Genomic DNA, 11,671 nt, shown 5'->3' with positions numbered 1-11,671 from the left:
TGACTTGTTGAGAATGGTATCCATTATTACTGAGTCAGGAGAGAAAGGGATTTCTGTGGTTACATGTAAACTTGTGATAGGTCTGCAGAAGTTACAGGTGAAGAGGGTAGTGAGGAAGTCAGCCACGATCCATCTATGTGAAGGTCACACCAGTTTCATTGTACACTTTGAAGACTTTCTCAATGGCATTGACATAGGCAGCTGTTCTCAGGTCCAATCCCAGGTTATACTTCATGGCTGTGCACATAATTTGCTGAAAAGAAAGAGAAAATGCAGTGAAGATGATCCTGACTCAAGGGACCAGGCCAAAAACACACAAGGCCCAGACAGGCCTGGTCCAAGTTACCTTCTCAGTGTTTCAAGGCAGGACTTGGGCAGCCAAAGACAAACTACTGTAGAACCTCTAGGCAGGAGGGCCTAATTCTCTGGACCTAACAATGGGGTGGCTGGGTGCAGTGGCTCACGCCTGTAATCCCAGCACTTTGGGAGGCTGAGGTGGGCAGACCACTTGAAGTCAGGAGTTCAAGACCAGACTCACCAACATGGTGAAACCACATCTCTACTAAAAATATAAAAATAGGCCGGGCACGGTGGCTCACACCTGTAATCCCAGCTCTTTGGGAGGCCAAGGCTGGCGGATCACTTGAGGTCAGGAGTTCAAGACCAGCCTGACCAACATGGTGAAACCATATCTCTACTAAAAATACAAAAAAATTAGCCAGGCGTTGGGGTGGATGCCTGTAATCCCAGCTACTCTGGAGGCTGAGGCAGGAGAATTGCTTGAACCCAAGAGGCGGCGGTTGCAGTGAGCCGAGATCGCACCATTGCACCACTCCAGGTGGGCAACAGAGCGAGACTCCATCTCAAAAAACAAAACAAAACAAAAACAAAAATTAGTTGGGCGTGTTGGCTCACACCGCTAATCCCAGTTACTTGGGAGGCTGAGGGACAAGAATTGCTCGAACTCGGGAGGCGGAGGTTACAGTAAGCTGAAATTGCGCCACTGCACTCTAGCCTGGGCAACAGGGCAAGACTCCGTCTCAAAAAAACAAAAAAAGAAGAGGATGAAGAAAATGTTCTAGAATTCTATAGTGGTGATGGCTAGTATATATAATAAAGGATGCCAAATTGTATACTTTAAAAAGATGAATTTATACCACATAAACCCTATCTCAATCAAAAATTAACAAGAAAAACAATAGCACTAAGCACCATCTTCATCATCAATATCTGCTATGCTATTTCATCATAAATCCAAGCAGATAGAATCTGAACCCAAGAAGAAATTAGGAAAACGGGACTCAAACTGTGGTTGAAGCCTTAAAGTAGGGATCAAGCAGTCAAAGTGACTTTTGCTTATACCAAATTCTACAATAAGGTAGCTTCCTATAGCTATAACATAGTGGCGCACTGAGCTACAACCCAATTTGGCTAACTACTCGATATTGGGCTAGCTGCCAACATCATTACCTCCTAAATCAGCCTTATTATTTCTTTCCAAAGCCTCATAAACATATTTGAAGACTCTAAAAAAACTGCTCATCATCTGAGACTGAAAAAGCACATGTTTTGCTACACACAAATGAGGAGCATTGAACAGACTGCTATTTTCTTTTTTATTTTTTGAGAGGGAGTCTTGCTCTGCTGCCCAGGCTGGAGTGCAGTGGCGCGATCTCAGCTTACTGCATGCTCCGCCTCCCAGGTTCAAGCAATTCTCCTGCCTCAGCCTCCCGAGTAGGTGGGACCACAGGCGCCCACCACCACACCTGGCTAATTTTTTGTATTTTTAGTAGAAACGAGGTTTCACCATGTTAGTCAGTATGGTCTCGATCTCCTGACCTTGAGATCCGCCCGCCTCAGCCTCCCAAAGTGCTGGGATTACGGGTGTCAGCCACCGTGCCCGGCCCAGATTGCCATTTTCTATCAGCACACACAGTCTGGTGGCTGAGATAACACGGTTGAGTTGCACTTCATGTGACTGGCAGGAAGGCAAACAGCATCTGCACACATACCCTGGTAGAACGCTCCATTGTGTATGACTCAGGGCCTCCACCATCAAGTCAGCTTCTCTCTTTCCTAATTTCTTTCTTGGAATGCTTTCTAAAAAATTAAGGACAATTAACTCACTACCACTCTTAAGGTGACATACAGAGCCACAAAACACATATGCCCAATAACAACTTAAAATGGGTCACTGATGTAGTTTGGACACTTATTGATTACATACTCTTCCAGGTACTAGGGGACCCTACAGAATAAAATCAAAATTCTGCTCTCACAGACTTTATATTCTAGTGGGAAGAGAGTTGTATATACATAGTCTTAAAACCACGAGGCTAAGTGGATCACTGAAGTTTTCAATCTAGACAGAGAAGTTGTTTAGGGACTCAGGCCTTCCAATGTTAGGAGAGTGGAGAGTTGAAGAGTTACCAGCAAGAGGCAATAGAGAAGAAATGTTCAGTGAGGTAGGAAGAAAACCAGGAGAAGGTGGTATCCTGGAAGCTAAGAGAAGAAATTGTTTCAAGGTGGGAGTGTCATCTGTGACAAGAACTGCTGACAGGTAAGCAAGATGAGGACTGAAAATAGCTATTGGATTTGGCAATGCTGGTGTCACTGGCTGTCTTGACAAGAATAGTCTTGGTGGAGTAGGTTCAAGTAAAGAATTGGAGGCTGAGTATATACAACTCTTCCAAGGAGGTTTGATATACAGGAAACAAATGGCAGTACTGGGAAGGGAAGTGGGATTAAGATTTATACATTTTTTAAAACAGCATTTGGTAAGCTGAGGGGAATGACTCAGAGGAGAGAAAACTGCTGATATAGGAGAGAGCGCAAGCCCTTCCAATGCACTACTTGCCACTCGGGATGGATGTCATGTATGAAACAGTGGCACACAGGAGACTTTCAGAGACAGCCACAGAACTGCAGTGACACTTAAGCAGGGAGGGGATGTGTGTATTCCAGATAGAAGGACCAGAACAAAGACATCACTCTAGGAAAAAGGAAAGTTTACTGAGGGGAACAGTTAGTACCTAGAATGGCTAAAGCATTTTTTCTTTCTTTTAAACAAAACCTTTAACTTTTTCCCATGTTGCAATATAGTCTCAGAACTATTTTCCATTACTGAATATTTCATAAGATACAACTTAGTCATTGCAATATATTCTTAAACTATGACTGTATATTTCCTAAGAAGATATATTATAAGATATAACTCAGCCATTTTCCTGCCCCTGGACTTCAAATGAAACCAAATTTAAAAACTATCTACACATAGATTCTTTTTTTTTTTTGAGACGGAGTTTCATTCTTATTGCCCAGGCTGGAGTGCAACAGGACGATCTTGGCTCACTGCAACCTCCGCCTCCTGGGTTCAAGCAATTCTCCTTCCTCAGTCTCCCAAGCAGCTGGGACTTCAGGTGCCACCATTCCCAGCTAGTTTTGTATTTTTAGTAGAGATGGAGTTTCGCCATGTTGGCCAGGCTGGTCTCGAACTCCTGACCTCAGGTGATCCACCTGCCTTGGTCTCCCAAAATGCTGGGATTAGAGGCATGAGCCACCATATCTGGCCTACACATAGTTTCAACAGCATCATCGTGCATGGAGTGGTTTCTCGTCTTTTGAATTATTTTCTTAGGATAAATTCCCAGAGGGGAGATTTTCATAGCACCAAAGGGCAGGAACACTTTAATAACTTCACATTTTCCAAAGAGCTGCACCAATGTGCACTGTCACTACAATATAGGTACAACTATTTCACCATATACATGGTGAACATAAGATCCATTCATTGTTTTTGTTAATACATTTTTAAAAACCCTTTTTAACTTTGTATTTCTCTAACAATGAGGATAAATGTTTTCACCAGGTTTATGTGCTATGGACTTTTGTTTTTCACGTCTTCCATCATTTACTGGTAAAGAAGTTTTCTTTCCTCCATCCCTCTCTCCCTTTTTCCTCCCTTCCTCCTTTCTTTTCTTTTTGTGGAGGAGGGGTACGGAGTCTCTCTCTGTGGCCCAGGCTAGAACGCAGTGACACAGTCTTGGCTAACTGCAACCTCTACCTCCCAAGTTCAAGTGATTCTCCTGCCTCAGCCTCCCGAGTAGCTGAGACTACAGGTAAGTGCCAACACACCCGGCTAATTTTTATATTTTTAGTAGAGACGGGGTTTCACCATGTTGGCCAGGATGCTCTCTATCTCTTGGCTTCGTGATCTCCCAGCCTTGGCCTCCCAAAGTGCTGGGATTACAGGTGTGTGCCACCGAGCCTGGCCTCTTGCTTTCTTTCTATAGAGATGGGGACTCGCTATGTTCCCCAGGTTGGTCTCAAACTCTTGGACTCCCATATAGTTCAATCTAATGCTTACTTTTCAATTCTTCCTATTTCTCTGAAGCTTAAAATAATTAAAGTACATAATAATCCTTCACTGTTAAAACATGTGTGTGAAAAATACCAAATTTATTTATTTTAAATTTGTCAGTAGTCATTAGGATTCTTACTCCAGTTTTAGAATGTAATGAAAAGGGAAGATAAAAAACACACATGTCACACACTTACTGTCAAGCTAATTACAAAGACTATGCCATAAATGAAATCCATCTAACCAGCTCTGCCTGAACAAAAGAGCAGGGAGCATGTGTAAAGTACAACTGTGGGGTGAGCACACTCACCGATATCCTGTCTTGGAACTCTGCTGTGGGTACAATGGGAATAGTTCCACGATGCTTTCCAAATTTTCTTTCTAAACTCTCTTGAACAGACACTATGGAAAAAAAAAAAAAAAAGGAGAGAGAGATCAAGATACTGCTAACAGAAAAGAAAAATGAAGTAGAATCAAAAGTAGTCCCAAACAATAACTGTAACCCAAAAACGTACAGAGAATTCTAATGACATAAAAGCGTTAATCACTTAAAACTCAGTCAAGAAGGGCCGGGCGCGGTGGCTGACGCCTGTAATCCCAGCACTTTGGGAGGCTGAGGCAGGTGGATCACTTGAGGTCAGGAGTTTGAGACCAGCCTGACCAACATGGTGAAATGCTGCCTCTACTAAAAACACAAAATTAGCTGGGCATGGTGATGCCTGCCTGTAATCCCAGCTACTTGGGAGGCTGAGGCAGGAGAATCACTTGAACCAGGGAGGCAGAGGTTGTAGCGAGCTGAGATTGTGCCATTGCACTCCAGCCTGGACAACAAGAATGAAACTCTGCCTCAAAAAAAAAAAAAAAAAAAAAAACTCAGTCAAGAAGGAATAAAACGCATTATTGTCAATTTCCTATATAAATGTGGATTTAGGTCACTGCTCTGTTTCCATAACACCCATTACCAGGGTTTTTCCTTGGCTCTATTAAAAAGAAAATGCTGGGGGAAAAAGAAAAGGAAACAGATGGAACACTTCACCCAGATTCTCACAGTGGGCTGAGTAGAGAAGCTCAGTAGGAGGTCTTGGTCTTATTTCAGCTTGATGAGAAATTCTGCTCTTAACTGTGGAGCTTACTCTAGTCAAAGAAAAACAAGTATTCTCATCAGGAGTCTCAAAAACAATTCTTGACACTAGACAGGCCTTTACTAAGAGCAACCAGAGACAGAACTGAGTATTGACAGTGGGGTTTTAAAATCACACTTAAATAAATATTATTGGCTGGGCGTGGTGGCTCATGCCTGTAATCCCAGCACTTTGGGAGGCTGAGGCAGGTGGATCATGAGGTCAGGAGATCAAGACAATCCTGACCAACATGGTGAAACCCCATCTCTACTAAAAATACAAAAATTAGCCAGCTATGGCAGCATATGCCTATAGTCCTAGCTACTTGGGAGGCTGAGGCAGGAGAATTGCTTGAACCTGGGAGGCGGAGGCTGCAGTAAGCTGAGTTCGCACCACTGCACTCCAACCTGGACGACAGAGAGAGACTCTGTCTCAAAAAAGGAAAAAAAAATTAATTTGTAGATTATATTCTGCGAACATTACATCACAGAATAAAAATCTGGATATAAGTATATGGGAGAGTTAATATCCAGAAAGACATTTTGCATTTTTGGTCTAAGTTTCATGAGACAAAATATTATTTTCTTTTCTAAGACTCAATTCTTTCCCAAAGGGATAAGTTCTCTTAAGCAGACCTTTTTACAGCCTTTTAGCTGGCTCAAAAGATGAGTTTTGGTGAACAAGATTATCGACACTCACTGAGCAAGTGGTAGTTAGAATCCCTTTCATATTTGAAGGTCAAACGGCCATAGCTGACATGATTTAGATTCTTCAGCCACTCAAAGTAAGATACTGTCACTCCTCCAGCATTCAAGTAGAGATCCTATACACAAAAATAAGACACCAAAGAATTAGAAGACGATGGTTTTAGTAAAAGCTTAAAATGAACCTAAGACCTTAACTTCAATACCAAGGTAGACTGAACTTCAACTATCACAAATATATTTTAGCTAGTATCAGGAATTTCACACTTAATTTAACACTCCTCCCCACCTCGCCTAATTCCATCTAACGCTTTTTCTATTTAGGGGGAAAAAATCATTGTTTGGCTTATTAATCAATGAATGTTAATAATCTTTGGTTAGAGCCTCTTCTCTACCAGAAGTTCTCAGACTAAATGGCTTGCCCACCAAGCAGTTGGATTGGACCGTCCACAGGGCCTCTCAGAAGACAGGATTCTTTCTCCTACCTAAGGGTAGCCCATTTCAGTCACATTAAATGTCTCAAGTGCTTTCAGCAAAGGGGGTTCTTTAAAATGCATCCCAAGCCCACACTAATTTCTAATAACTTTTTGGTGTAGACTAATGCTTACCTGCTAAAAAACCTGAGCATGTGTGCCTCATATTCGTTTTCTGAGTAAAGCCAGAAGGGGCACTTGAAATGCATAAGGTTAGGAATCATACAGAAAATCTTAGAACTTAAGTTAGAATAGTGTTTCTAACACAGCACACATTTCTGTAACCAGACTCTTAGAAGGTTAAAGACATTCAGTAAAGATCGTGAAATTGGAATAAATGTTTAGATCATGGTGAAAAGTGACAAGCTTAGAATTAACCATGCTTCTACTATATTTTCTCAAAAGTGAAATAAAGATGAATTCACTAGAGCTTAGGTGTAGAGGACTACGTGCTCACAAACAGGGTGTTCCCCATAAGTCCTACTCTCGCAAACAAAGCAGGGCGTTCCCAGGGCGTTCCCGACAAGTCCTGCTCTTGCAAACGAAGCAGGGCGTTGGGGGCCTGTTTATATGTAAACATCTTGAAAATCCAGAAAGTCAGGGAAAGGTCAGAAAAACAACAATGTGTCTTGTGACTTGGCAACATTCCACAAACGACAGTATAAAATAAAGCGGAGCGCGCCATTCGGCGCGGCCGCCATGTTTGTCTTGTCTTGTGTTGTCTTGTGTGTTCATTCCTTTGTTTAGGAAACACGCGGACCCCAACACTTAGGAGACTAATAATTCCTGTCTTCCTCCAAATTCCTTGCAAAAGACAATTACTAAATACATATAAAGCCTAATCAATATAGATGACCCACTTGAATAACCATGTTTCTCTCCAGGAAGATCTTGTCTGCTTCTGGAGTTGTTGGCCCATTGGCACCTTCAGCAATGATCTGCAAGAGAGTCAGGAACATAGAAAAATGCCAACAACACCGTCAAATCCCCTCCACTGAGGGCAAGAGATGTGCATAAATGAACATGTGTTCATATGTGGGGAGAAGCACAGTTTCAGTTAAAATTAAATTAATAGAAGTTATTTTGCTCTGCAAAGTGTATAAAACTACCTTTTACTTTTCTATTTATCTAGGTTTTTTTTTTTTTTTTTTTACAGGAGTGTCAGGCAGATACATTTTTTTGGTAATGGTTGCACAACTCTGTGCAGGACGCTAAAAGCCATTAAATTATTTACTTTAAATGGGGGAAGTGTATGGTATGTACAATATATGCCAATAAAGCTGCTAAAAAGAAAGAGAAAACTCAATCAGATTCTTCTATGACCCCCTGACGTCATTCACATTGATAATGTTAGTTCTGGTTTTTATAATGTTGTCACCTTGGCTTTGACTCTGGGCGCGTTGGATTTGGTCAACTGCTTCTCACTGGCAGCTGGGATCAGTATGTCACAGTCGGCCTCCAAGATGCTTCCGTCATAGGGCTTTGCCTTGGGGAAGCCCAGAATGGACCCATGTTGCTGCCATTGATTGAAAATCACAATTAATAGCTGTACCAGAGTTTAAATGTTTATATTTAGTGTCTATGCCATAAAAATGTATTAATACCAATTTGAAGTCTTCCAGTTCCTTTGGGTCAGTACCATCTGGATTCCATATACTCCCATCAGACTCACCAACAGCAATACATTTAGCACCAAAACGATGTAAATATCTCATAGAGTGTAGGCCCACATTACCAAATCCCTGTGAAGAACAATTATCCATGACACAAAAATTAAAGTCCTGGTATAGACAGCAAGAGTCATATTTTGACCAATGTAAATCCACACTCTGTTCATTTAGAAGCAATTCTCAAAATTCTTTTGCCAAAAGAAACAATGTACTAACTGGTTTCTCTTCAATAATAAAATTCTCTGTTTAAGAATGTGATGATTGGGCATGGTGGCTCACACTTGTAATTCCAGCACTTTGGGAGGCTGAGGCAGGTGAACCATTTGAGATCAGGCGTTCGAGACCAGCCACAGCCAACATAGTGAAACCCCGTCTCTATTAAAAAATACAAAAAACTAGCCGGGCGTGGTGGCTGGCGCCTGTAGTCCCAGCTACTCGGGAGGCTGAGGCAGGAGAACGGCGTAAACCCGGGAGGCGGAGCTTGCAGTGAGCCGAGATCCGGCCACTGCACTCCAGCCTGGGTGGCAGAGCCAGACTCCGTCTCAAAAAAAAAAAAAAAAAAAAAAAAAACAAAAATTAGTCAGGTGTGATGTCCCATGCCTGCAATCCCAGCTACTTGGGAGGATGAGGCAGGTGAATCGCTGGAACCTGGGAGGTGGAGGCTGTAGTGAGCCGAGATTGCATCACTGCACTCCAGCCTGGGCAATAGAGTGAGACTCTGTTGCCCAGGCTGGAGTGCAATGGCACAATTTCGGCTCACTGTAGCCTCGGTCTCCCAGGTTCAAGTGATTCTCTTGCCTTAGCCTCCCAAGTAGCTGGGATTACAGGCGCCACCATCATGCCTAGCCAATTTTTCTATTTTTAGTAGAGATGGCATTTTACCATGTTGGCCAGGCTGGTCTCAAACGCCTGGCCTCAAGTGATCCACTCGCCTTGGCCTCCCAAAATGCTGGGATTACAGGCATGAGCCACCATGCCCAGCTACAACTTCTGTTGTAAAATTATTTCAACTTAATTAAGATTCTCCTAAGTAAAATACATGTTAACACATCAAACAAATTTGGGTCAATGTGTAAACCTTTCTATATACTTACAAAACTTAGAGAGTTATGTTAAGAGACTTGCCCTTCTAGATACAATTTCAAGTTTGAATACTGACCAATATTTTGGTTGAATTTGGTGAGAGTTGGTAATAGTTTCACATCTACTTGAGAGATACTTAAATCAGTTGTAGTTACATGAATCATAGCAAGGTTCAAAAAACAAAAGATCCATTACTCTGGAAACCACCATTCTAAATTTAAGAGATGCGAGATAACTGAATTTTAAAATTACAATTCTAAAAACATTAAAAACTATACTTAATGTCTATCAGTTATTAAAGAAACTTTTTTTTTTTTTTTACCTTAACAACAAATATTTTATCTCCAAACCCTGGTGTCATTCCTAAAATGCTCATGTAAGAAGCTTCACTGATGAAGTTTTCAAACCCATGGAAGACGCCACAGCCAGTAGCAGAGATGCGTCCATGGATGCCCCCTTGGCTGATGGGTTTACCAGTAACACAGGCATGTGCATTAATATCCTCTAAGAGGGAGTAATTGAAAGAATGAAATGTCAAGTCCAATTTCTCTGTTGAACAAATATAATGAATTAAAGTCAAAGCACATTCTCATTTAATGCTAATTAGGAGTGTGTATGAATGTATTTAAGGTACACTTTTACCAATAGGGACAACACTCACTTTTTCAGAAAAAAGACTATATTTTCTTTTTTTTTTTTTTTTTCGAGACAGAGTTTCACTCTTGTTGCCCAGGCTGGAGTGCAATGGCGTGATCTTGGCTCACCGCAACCTCTGCCTCCCAGGTTCAAGCAATTCTTCTGCTTCAGCCTCCCGAGTAGCTGGGATTGCAGGCATGTGCCACCACGCCCGGCTAATTTTGCAGTTTTAGTAGAGACAGGGTTTCTCCATGTTGCTCAGGCTGGTCTCGAACTCCCAACCTCAGGTGATCCACCCACCTCAGCCTCCCAAAGTGCTGGGATTACAGGCATGAGGCACCATGCTCAGCAAAGTAGACTATATTTTCTGACGGAAAAAACAGTGTAGGGATTGAACATCAAGTAAGTAAAAATAACATCACAAAAGTAGAGTTAGCTCAGCCTAAAGCTATCATTCCTTCAACAAGTATTTAAGCTCTACTAAATCAAGGCACATACAAATCCCATTCACGAGTGTCTTAAAATCTACTATAAACTTGAGCATGTCACCAAAACAGAGCTTGAGACAGGAAGAGGCTTTACAATTTTCTTGGATGGGAAGACTCACAGTTGTCTTCTGTCACTATTTAAAAAGGAAGTTTTTAATATAACTTGATACTTAATATAACATGATATCCAAGTTCATCTAAGAGTAGACTAATGAAACTATTTAATGAAGTATTTTTAGAAAGGTATGTGAGGATGAGAGTCTCTGCTTCTGTGTGAGCAGAGTATCTTTGGTAGCAGTGGTTAGCTCTGCAAAGTGGAGATGGGGTTAGCAGTCTTCACCACCCATCTTTCTGTCCTTTTCAACTGAAGATGTGCATATATTCTTGTTCAGAAACAGGTGTAATTAAAAAAAAGAAGAATAGGGCTCAGGAGGGCTTCCCTTCGAAGGCATCAAATATACTATAAACATGGCCACCGGAACACTGCAGAGTAAACTCACCAGTGGAGCAGGAGAAACTACAGTCTTATTTTATACAGGCAATCAATACAAAATGAAAATCCATATAAAATTTTAAGTCAGTGGCAAAAGTATGAAATAGTCAATAAACTTGTTGAAGCAATTTGCTATCCATGTAAACAAAATAAAATGCCTTACTTCACACCAAACCCCTAACTCCCAACATATCCCTAACGTTCCAGCTGGCTGAATTAAAAAGTGATCTGTTCTTTATCTGTATTGTTTAAATATTTTTACACAGAGAACTTAGAATTATATTATTTGTATAATTACCAACAAAAAGGATGAAAGCAAGGAAGGAAAACGCAATCTAGTAAAGTGATTTATAAAATTAGTTTTCCCACAATTTGCTTTCATGAGTAATTAACACTTATGAATACAGAAATGCAAACTGAGTGCCAAATGCTTTTCAACAGTGAGAATGCAAATGCTGGCGCTGAAGGAAATACTGTCTGGGGTCAGGCCTGGCGCCAACTGCCAGGCTCCCCCAGCATAAGTAATGGTCCTGAAAGCCCAGAGAAGAATACATTCTCCCACCAACACTGCACTTCTAGGTGGGGCTAGGAGAAAAAGGGCGGCACGTTCCAGTTCACATTTAGAAATGAGTAACAAGCGTCC

The 11,671-nt window shown here is 41.5% G+C and overlaps 1 protein-coding gene across 1 annotated transcript in view; it reads left to right on the top strand.

Annotated features, from left to right (window-relative positions):
- LOC112631324 (anthrax toxin receptor-like) overlaps positions 1 to 11,671 on the top strand; it is a 724,187-nt gene that overhangs the window by 72,792 nt on the left and 639,724 nt on the right.

The sequence above is a fragment of the Theropithecus gelada genome, chromosome 9, assembly GCF_003255815.1.
Source record: "Theropithecus gelada isolate Dixy chromosome 9, Tgel_1.0, whole genome shotgun sequence".
In the NCBI taxonomy this organism is placed as follows: Eukaryota; Metazoa; Chordata; class Mammalia; order Primates; family Cercopithecidae; genus Theropithecus; species Theropithecus gelada.
Note: the sequence above shows the minus strand (reverse complement) of the source record. Positions and strands in the feature narration are given on the sequence as shown.